The sequence below is a fragment of the Prionailurus bengalensis genome, chromosome F2, assembly GCF_016509475.1.
Source record: "Prionailurus bengalensis isolate Pbe53 chromosome F2, Fcat_Pben_1.1_paternal_pri, whole genome shotgun sequence".
In the NCBI taxonomy this organism is placed as follows: Eukaryota; Metazoa; Chordata; class Mammalia; order Carnivora; family Felidae; genus Prionailurus; species Prionailurus bengalensis.
The window spans coordinates 15,702,447-15,713,919 of record NC_057353.1 but is presented as its reverse complement, the minus strand read 5'-3'; positions in this window follow the sequence as shown (position 1 = coordinate 15,713,919).

Here is an 11,473-nt window from a genome sequence, read left to right as displayed (position 1 = left end):
TCACAAGGAAGGACAGATGGGAAGGGAACAAAGCAGAAAGGCAATGGCGGGAAGGCAGGAAGGACCTTGTTGAAAACAACTGTAGCTTCTTAAAAATTCATCGGGAGCAAGCTGAGGGAAGGGTGGAGGTGCCCTGACTGCAGGAACAGAGGCCCACGTGGACCTGTCTTCACCAGCCCTGGCCTCACGTAGGGACACAAAAATCCGCGGCTTAGTGGGTGGAGCGGCAGACAGGCCCACGAGGCCCAAACCAACCCTGACTGCAGAACTGATCTTTGCTCTTCTGAGAGGAGAGGTGACTGACAATTAAACCCTCCTCTTCTGTTCCTTCATCTGTGATGGAGGGAAAGCCTCTATCCCCTTTCCTGAGACTCCTGAGAGCACCGAGGGAGACTTCCAGTTAGTTATTACTGTAAAAGGCAACGTGGCAGTGCTAGTCTCCTCACTACTACCACCATAAGGACTTCTGGGCTGTGAGTTTGGCTCCACTTCCTGTTAACCACCGTTGCTGTGTGTCTCTTTATTACCGTTCTTACTGGAAGAACACTTCAGCATGTTTGATGAATGAATTGCTGTGAACAAATTGGTCACCAGTAGGGTCATGAATAGTCAAAAATGTACACGGAGATTCTATATAAATTGCTAGTGCGTGGTGCATAGCTGTTGTGAATAAATTGGGGAACAAATGTAAATTTTGGTATCTGACTGGTGATTATTATGATGATTAGATTTGTCCAGGTAAATTGATGGCACATCTCCAATCCTTCTCATGTGCAGAGGATGCACACCTCTTCAGAAGTATTTCTTTTCAGAAAGCACACTGTGGATGAGAGAAAAAGGCAAGATACCAGAATCTACATGAATCTGCTCAATTTAGGTGTTAACTTGCCTACTGAAAACAGAGAACATACCCTAATGAATTCAGAAGGCCTATATATATATATATGTAACAGGGAAAGAAGAGCTCATCATTTTATCATCCCGATCTTCTCCAGGCTTGATTTATTTCGGCACTCATATGCTGGAATGTTTCATACTGTACCAGGTTGCATATGCTTGCACACTAATTCTCAATTGCCGTATGCAGTTTGTGACAACCATCTGCTTCGACCTCCCTTTGAGTTCTTTCTCCCACTCAGCCCAGCTGAAGTAAAAATATGGACAGAAACAACTTCTGCAGGGAAATGAAAAAGTTAATAGGAGAGTTAAAGTTACATTGTGTATCTGCCTTTTGCATGGATGTGCTCCTGCAACTTATGCTCCACTTATCAAATATTTCTGCAATGCAAAGCCTGACACTTAGCAGAAAGCTGTAAAGAATGCCATGTTTCTTCTGACAGTCTTGGCTGTGGAAGAAAGGTAATAATAAAATACATACATCTAGTGCACATCTCGACGCTGGAGCCCACTAGCACTGCTCCCCAGCCTAGACCTACAGTATGTAGCACCTTGTCACGTACCAGAGGACGAGGGGGGAGGGGAGGAAGGAAGAAAGAAGCAAGCATATTTGGAAAATGCCTGAAAAAATCAACAGCGCATTTTGGAATTTGACTTGAAGAGGAGGGATGATGTATGTATCCTAAAAATTATTGAATGAGGGCATAGGAGAAAGAACTTCCATAACAACAGAGCTCAGATCCCATGTCTTTTTGCATGGAGCATGCAAGGAGAAATAGGAAAAGGTGTCTGAGAATTTTATACATGTGTATTTGTGTTTGAGAGATTAAAAAAAGAGAAATGCTTGAGTTATTAGAAAACACACTACGGTCATGAAAGTGATTGTATTTATTGTACTTCATCAGATCAAAGGAACCACCAATTGTATTGGACCCGATCTCATGAATGCTGAAAGTTGAAAAAAAAATTGTGTCTTAAAAACAATGAGAAGTTTGATATCTCTATATATGTATATGTAATTCTAAATCCACATCCATATCTGTATCTCTCCCCAAATTGATCAAAGTATGGTATCTTGGTCTTCCGTACTGTGAGCATATCTCTGACTCTAAAAACAAAAGAAAAATGACCTGGAGACCGTAAGAAAAATTATGGTATGGGAAATTTATGGGAGAAGAAGAAGGAGAGAAGAAATAGGAGGATGGGAATGGAGGAAAGAAAAAACTGGGTACGTATAGAGAGGACTAGAGAAGCAATCTGAAATAATGCTGTCACACTAGTATTCGGAAGACCACCATCACAGCCTCTGTGTTCCAAAATCATTAATATTACTACAGGAAAAGCACAAAGTGAGAACATGAAATGAAATTGGCAGATAAAGAAAAAAATGTCCTGGATATAGCACTGATGAATTTCAGATGGAGTCAGATATAAAGCCTGGTGAATCATTACTGAAATGGGCAAAATACAAGTTCAGTGTGTTCTCTTAGCGTCTGAACCACCAGATTCTGTCTAAATATAATTGATTAATTCTAAAAGCCACAAGACACGCAAATATTATTTGTTGCGTTTTACCTTTTCCTTCAAACTTAGATGGTCTATCGGAAGAATTTCAGTTGAATATGTCAGAACCAGATTATGTAATTGGGGTATGTTCCCTGACAATTGTTGAGAGAAATTTAAAATCCTTTTTGAGACCTCCAAAGGGAATAGTTAATGATCAATTAGTAATGATTTATGGCACAAAAACAGACACATAGACCAATGAAATAGAATAGAAACTCCAGAACTAGACCCACAAACGTATGGCCAACTCATCTTTGACAAAGCAGGAAAAGAACATCCAATGGAAAAAAGACAGCTTCTTTAACAAATGGTGCTGGGAGAACTGGACAGCAACATGCAGAAGGTTGAAACTAGACCACTTTCTCACACCATTCACAAAAATAAACTCAAAATGGATAAAGGACCTAAATGTGAGACAGGAAACCATCAAAACCTTAGAGGAGAAAGCAGGAAAAGACCTCTCTGACCTCAGCCGTAGCAATCTCTTACTTGACACATCCCCAAAGGCAAGGGAATTAAAAACAAAAGTGAATTACTGGGACCTTATGAAGATAAAAATCTTCTGCACAGCAAAGGAAACAACCAACAAAACTAAAAGGCAACCAACGGAATGGGAAAAGATATTCGCAAATGACATATCGGACAAAGGGCTAGTATCCAAAATCTATAAAGAGCTCACCAAACTCCACACCCGAAAAACAAATAAGCCAGTGAAGAAATGGGCAGAAAACATGAATAGACACTTCTCTAAAGAAGACATCCGGATGGCCAACAGGCACATGAAAAGATGTTCAGCGTCGCTCCTTATCAGGGAAATACAAATCAAAACCACACTCAGGTATCACCTCACGCCAGTCAGAGTGGCCAAAATGAACAAATCAGGAGACTATAGATGCTGGAGAGGATGTGGAGAAACGGGAACCCTCTTGCACTGTTGGTGGGAATGCAAATTGGTGCAGCCGCTCTGGAAAGCAGTGTGGAGGTTCCTCAGAAAATTAAAAATAGACCTACCCTATGACCCAGCAATAGCACTGCTAGGAATTTATCCAAGGGATACAGGAGTACTGATGCATAGGGCCACTTGTGCCCCAATGTTCATAGCAGCACTCTCAACAATAGCCAAATTATGGAAAGAGCCTAAATGTCCATCAACTGATGGATGGATAAAGAAATTGTGGTTTATATACACAATGGAATTCTACGTGGCAATGAGAAAAAATGAAATATGGCCTTTTGTAGCAACGTGGATGGAACTGGAGAGTGTGATGCTAAGTGAAATAAGCCATACAGAGAAAGACAGATACCATATGGTTTCACTCTTATGTGGATCCTGAGAAACTTAACAGGAACCCATGGGGGAGGGGAAGGAAAAAAAAAAAAGAGGTTAGAGTGCGAGAGAGCCAAAGCATAAGAGACTGTTAAAAACTGAGAACAAACTGAGGGTTGATGGGGGGTGGGAGGGAGGAGAGGGTGGGTGATGGGTATTGAGGAGGGCACCTTTTGGGATGAGCACTGGGTGTTGTATGGAAACCAATTTGTCAATAAATTTCATATAAAAAAATTAGTAATGATTTAGAGCGTGGGCTTTGGAATCAGATGGACTGGGTTAAAATTCAGCTCCACTTTTGACTCTGCCATTTTTAACTTATGAACTTGAGCCCCAGTTTCTCTATTTGTAAGATGGCCGAGAAGAGCACCTACCTCACTGTTGTTAGGATAAAGTGAGAACATATATGTAAATCACCAGCACACTGTTTAGTACATAATAAATGCTCAATTAATGATAGTTGTACCTATTGCTATTGAAAAGTCTGGAGGGAACAGATGATAAAAGCTTCATGGGCAGTGGGAAGGAAAATGCAGGAAAATGACCATGGACAGTTTGTGGTGGATGGGGCACTGAGTTCTTTCATGGGCAGGTAGGGGCATGAGATGTTAAATTTGCTTAGTTGAGAAAATGTGATCTTTTGTTATCATATGATGATGAAGCCTAAATATAAAGATTACACACACCACCGATTCTTTGGCAAATATTCTATGAAACCACAGCACACGGTTCCATTTCTGGAAATATAATTCCTTCTCTAGTGAACTGGAATATTTTATGAAGGCTGAGATTTACTACCTTTGTTTGATTAATGCTGAGGTCAATTTGAAATGTGTGTGTGTGTGTGTGTGTGTGTGTGTGTATTACATATTTGAATACATAGGTATATATAATTCCTGATATTAAAAAGACTCCTGTAATTTGGATTTTCAAAGATACTCTCTGCTTTGTTTCTCTTAGTTTCTTCCAGAAACAGAAAGACTTGATCACTCTCATTTTTATTTTCAGCTAACTGGTTTCATCTACTTTGATTTGTGTTATGCAGCAGAATTTTTGGATGCCAGATGTCTAAAACACATAGGTTAAAAGCAGGTCAGTTTCAACTCAAGACTATCATTTTACAGTTTAGTGAATATATTTACAAATTCCATAGTAACAAGCCTGTTGACACTGGCACAGTGAAATTATTATCCTCAACAAATAATCCAGTACAAAAGTGTTTTCTTCAGACCCTGTGTGCCTATCAGTCACTGATGAGAGCCCAGCACCTGACGATAGGGCTTATGAAAGTTTGAAGTGGAGGAAGAGGAGCTGTAGCTTGGGGCTCTTGTTAATGACTCCCGCATCCTCACTCTGCAGCCAAGCCTGGCAAAGTCCACAAGAAACAGCAGGGCTTAAATAGCTCACTGCTAGTCCTAGCAGGGTTCTTGTCAGTCAGATATATTCACTGCATACCTATTGTGTGCAGAACGTAGCGTTTCACTTGCCAATTCAGCACTGAGAGGTTGGTTTAGCCCTTTTTATCTTTATGACCTGCAGACTGGTAACAGCATTTCTAGCAGTGTGTTCATTTTAACAATAATTTATTCCAATAAAACAAGGTGGATGTTCCCTAGATATGGACACCATATGCCCTGAATTTTCTGGGCTAATCTTGATTTCATGTAATTTTATTTTCATTACAATAAAGGCAATTAGTGAAATACATAATGAAATGTGATTTCAATTTTTTATATTATTCTGAGACTTCATATAATGAATTGGCATATCAGGAAAAAAATATTTTGCTAGATTACATGTATGGATTTCTTTGGAAAATGTGGTTACTGGGTAGGTCATGGTGATCCTTATTTTTACTTCTTTAACAAAAACCATGCTCTTTCAGGAGGGTGTTCTAGCACCTATGTAAACCTTTGGCTCCACTGATGACTTCCCAGCTCTTCCGTTTCCCCTTCAAGGAACATTAAAGGCTGTATTCTGATATAGCCATGGAACTTAACATCTGTTAAGAAATTTTAGGTTTCAAGTAATAGAGACACCAGCTTAAACTGACATAAAAATACGGGAGATTTATTAGGTCATATACTTGAAAAGGTAAGTCAGGGCTGGCTGTAATTGAGGCTTAACTTGGAAACTCATATAATGTTGTCCAGGACTGGTTTTGTCTCAAGTTTCCCTGTCCTTTGTGTTGACTTCATCCTCAGATTCCACACAGGGCCGTGGATAGCCCTCAGTTACCTTCAGCGTCTCAAAATGGCCCTAGCAGTTCTAGACCTTTCATCTTTACTCCTCACTGGCAAGGAAAAGAAAGATTTCTTTCGGTAGCATCCATGAAAGAAGTAATTTCAGTACCAGAAACCCTAGCAAACCTTTCTTCTGCTTCATTGGTTCTGCTTGGGTTCTGTGTCTTGTCATCAACAAATTAGGTCCCACTTTAAAATTTGGGGTGAGGTCAATCATATCTATGCCATGCCATGTGATTAAAAATGGTTCCTCCAAAACAAAATTAGGGAGGGGAAGGATGCTGGAAAGAATGAAATATCAAATGTCTACTATAAGTCTCTGTGTTTGTGCATACCGTTAAAACACAATTTCCTAGAGTAAAAGAGCAATTTGCAATGCAAAGCAGTCAAATCATATTATCTGTACATGTTGAGTGGTCAGCCAGACTCACACACTGGCTGAAAGGTTGTTTTTTTTTTTCTGAAGACGAGGCACATAGTTCATAAGGTGAAATTTCATGCCTGACACAGAGTGTTGCACCCAGGAGATGGGCAGGTTTACTCATATTTAGTCAGAATTACAAATAGATCAAGAAACTCCAGGTTGGCAGAACAAAGAAATATAATAATATCAGTATTTCTCTTAAAAAGCATGGGAATTATGAGGATTCCAGAGGCCCTCAGATCATGGAACAAAGAAGAACATCCTAGAATTATGAAGCTAAGGCGAAATCCTGAATATGCTGTCTCCTAAACTTACTCCACTATAAGAATTATCTGGGGGAACTTGTTTAAAACACAGATGTTCGAGTTCCACCCCAAACTTTCTGAATCAGTAGCTCCAGGGGAAGGGCCTAATAATCTGTATTTTCAAAAGCAAGCAAATTGGGAAACATCAATTTACTCTACATCTCCCACTCATCTGTGAAAATCACATAAATTTGTATTAGAACAGGGAGGATACTGCTTGCAATTGCCTCATTTATTCATTCAGCAAATATTTATTTTACATTTATTCTGTTCTAGATACCATGCTTCTAGGCAGTAAATATACAGAGAAGTATAGTCAGATAAAGCCTCTGGATTCATGGAATTTATGGTGTTATAGGGAACACAATTAATAAATTAGAATTACATAGACACATGATTACTACAAAGGGGAATTATAGACTGCTTGAGGAATGATTAGGAGAGCTAATGTCATCAAGAGAGCCTTAACTACTTACCCATTGGTGTTTTCATGCATGTGAGATACAACTGAATGTCCAGTAGGAGATGACAAATGTGAGAACAAGTCCAAGATAGACCACACTCCACTGATGACCAGGGAAGCAAACTGGCCAGATCATGTAAGTATAAGAACATCATGGAAAGAGATCTTGAGGAAACACCCCCATCACTGGTGTTTATTCTATCTTCATACATCTCCCGAATGTTTACTTAAACCGAGAGGTGAAGCTGTTTCCTGATCTCAAAAACCGAATTCCTAGAACCAAGGGATTGCTGATTTTACTACCTTCAGCACTTAACAATGGCGAAGTCAAGCTCATGCATATAGAGTTAGATGCTGGTGCTGTGTGCTGGTAAAGAGCTTTGCAATTTAGTCAGTTTAATCAAATAGATAAAACTTGCCTTTGTCGTTTCTCTCACATGCAATTTGAATATCAGAAAAGATGAAATCAGAAGATGTTCTGTCACTTGCATTCACAAGAATAGAAGACTTTCTATCCACTTTTCTACTACTGTTTCAGTGTGGCCATTCAGTAATATGTGAAACAGTGGTATTACAATGCTTCTTTTGTAAATGAGAATTACTGTTGGGATGTATCACAAATTTTCATTGGGGGGGGCGGGGAGAGGGGCAGAGGGAGAGGGAGGGGAAGAATCTTAAGCAGGTGCCATTCCCAGTGTGGAGCCCAATTGGGGTTCCATATCACAACCATGAAATCATGACCTGAGCTGAAATCCAGAGTGGAAGCTTAACCAGCTGAGCCACCCAGGGGTTCCCCAAGTTTTCAGTTTAAATACCAAATTTTTATTTCTGAAGATTGTTGATTCAAATCACAGAGTAGTAATGAATATTTTGACTTTCTGAATATACTTTCAGCTCTGAATCTGGTATAGAAACTGCAATTCTATTAATTATATTATGTTGATATTTAAATGTTGTCTAGTAAAAATGCTATATGTAAGGCAAAGGAGTAAAAATATCAGGTGATTCTTTATAACACACAGATGAAAATCTATGGTGTATTAATTTCAAGTTGATAGTCCAATATGGAAAATTCTTGTCTTACTAATACCCAGGATTTTAAGATTGTGTTACTTTTATTGAAAACCAGCTTCTTGTTTTCCTCCAAAGTAGTTTATTGTGTAAACATAATGTATTGTTTGGCTTAGACAGGATTTTTTAAAAGTATCAAATTTATAAAATGCTGCTTTGAGACTGAATTGCACTGGTCAATATTGCCATGATTTCCTGGCATCTTGGAAATATAACTCAAGATTCATTATAAAATACTTGTTACTAAGACTAAGTTTGTGTCTTTGGAGTAAGAGCCCAATGGCCATAAAACCAACTCTTCTGTACACACAATTAGTTGCTTGTTTTTCATAAGTATGTTTTGAATTTTGCCTACATGAAGCTGAAATATCTTCAGGAAAATTAAAAATTCAATTAACAAATCAGTATTTTAATTTTATAGCCTAGGCACTTGGAAATACAGACTGCTGGGACTTTTGTTGATGATGCTATTGTTGCTCTTGCTGTTTGGTTGAGTTTTTTGGTTTCCTTCCAGATGTTTTACAGCATAAAGATAGCCATAGAAAATCCATTCTTAAGTAAATGGACACGTTTCTCTTCCTTATTATATAGAGGAGATAAAGATGACTGTAATCAGTATACTTGTTGGCAACTACATAATAATCTTTTGTTTGAGTTATACCTGGCTTAGAGGCTACAGTATCAGCATAATGAGATAGAATTCTTGAGGGAAATCCTTGGGGGGAAAGTCAAAAACAAAAACAGGAAAACAAAATGATTGTCCACTTATGATACTGGGTATTTTGGGGGATTCAGATGGTGTGCTGTTTGTCAGGCAAGAGAGGATAGGCAATGAGCAAAAGAAGACATAATTACAGAACGGAGAGACGGAGACCTGATAACATCATTTGAATTCTTAGATCCAGCCATGCTACATGCAACTTTAGACTTTCCCTATTTATTAACCAATAAATTTCTTTTTTTAAAACTTATGTTACGTTGTGTTTTATTTCTGGCAATTGTAGCCAAAAGTCCCAACTTATATATCAGGTGTTGAAAAAAAATGGTGCAAAGTTCTATTTGTGGTTATGAGAGAATAAAAATATAACACAATGTTGTCTATTATTCATGATCTTTAGTAGCAATATTATAAGTTTTGATAAAATGATATTTCTTATGAACTGAAGGTGGGTTCAATTAGAAAGTGAGTTAGGGCTGATAACAGTTTTACTGAAGGCAAAATAACAAACTAAGATAAAGTTTTTATGCCTTTAATTTAATAACTACTTTTGTACTTATATGGTATAGGAGGCTCTGCCATAGCACATTCTGCAAACCCTCTTTAGAAGAAAAAGACAAATGAGGAGAATTCACTGTAAAATGTATTATGGTGGTTTATTGTGTTTAATAGAGTCAACCTGATGTCCCAAACCTTCTGCCTTTATAACACAGATGACCATAAGTTCAGTAAGTTCTGTTAACTAACACATAGAACTGTATATTATATGTCTGGGGAATGTTGCTATAAAAAAAAGGAAATTTAAAGATTTGGAGCACTAGGGGCACCTGGGTGGCTCAGTCAGTTGAGGGTCCAACTGTGGCTCAGGTCATGATCTCACGGTTCATGAGTTCAATCCCCGTGTTGGACTCTGTACTGACAGCTCAGAGCCTGGAGCCTGCTTCAGACTCTGTGTTTCCCTCTCTCTCTCTCTGCTCTTGCTCTGCTCACACCCTTTCTCACTCTCAAAAATTAAAAAACATAAACATTTTTTGAAAAAAATTGGAGCACTAAACTATCCATAAAATTATTGAATAATTCTAGATAACTGAGGCCTTGCAGAAAGATGACAAATTTTAATGATCCTTAAGCAAGAAAAAGACATTTGATATGTGGGAAAGATTGTAGAATCCCTGGAGTTTAAAGACATGTTTCCTTCTGGTTTATTGTCTATTGCATACCTGAGGCAAACGCAGTCAACATTTTAGCCCATTGTTTCCTGACACCTGCGTCATTGAGTGAAAGTTTGTACTTGTACCTTAGTTAAATGGTTACTATAAATGAGACATACTTCTACTTTGTACCTTACTGATAAATGGGCTTTGTTTTCCATACCAAACTTTACCTCTAAGCATTCACTTCTAAACCATTGCCACCATAGGTTAATCTCTGGCACCAAAGATAAGATAAAAGGTGCTCAGATATTTGAGATACGATAGGGAGCCACTTACAGATTCCAGTACTCAGTCGTTGGACAATTTCTTCTTACCTGATAAGCATGCTTTCCTATAGGAGACTGCATTTTCTTTTTTCTGATTTTTTTTTTCTTTTTCTTTTTACATGCCAGTTTAACATACAATGTTACATTAGTCTCAGGTGTACAATATAGTGATTCTATATATTACTCAGAGCTCATCAGGATAAGTATCCTCTTAATCCCGTCACCTCTCTTACCATCCCCGCTCCCCACTCCCCTTCTAGTAACCATCAGTTTGTTCTCCATAGCTAAGAACTTTTTTGTTTGTCCTTTTTTTCTTTGTTTGTTTGTTTTGTTTTTTAAGTTCCACATATTATTTAGCATTATACCCTTTAGATCCATCCATGTTATTGCAAATGGCAAGATTTCATTCTTATTCATGGCTGAGTAACATTTTATTGTATATACATACCACATCTTCTTTATCCACTCATCTGTTGATGGATATTTGGGTTGCTACCATAATTTGGCTATTGTAAATAATGCCGCAATAAGCATAGGCATACATGTATCCCTTCTAATTAGTGTTTCTGTATTCTTTGAGTAAATACCCAGTGGTAGAATTACTGGACCATAGGGTAGTTCTATTTTTAATTTTTTGAAGAACCTCCATACTGTTTCCCACAGTGACTCTACCAGTTTGCATTCCCACCAAAAGAGCACAGGCGTTCCTTTTCCTCCACATCTTTGCCAACACTTGTTGTTTCTTGTGTTTTTTTTTTTTTATTTTAGCCCTTCTGACAGGTGTGAGGTAATATTTCACTGTGGTTTCGATTTGCATTTCCCTGATGATGAGTGATGTTGAGCATCTTTTCATGTGTCTGTTGGTCACCTTTGGATGTCTTTGGAGAAATGTCTGTTTATCTCTTCTGCCTGTTTTAAATTTTTTTTGGGGGGGGTTGAGTTGTATAAGTTCTTTTTTCATTTGCATTTTATTCATTGC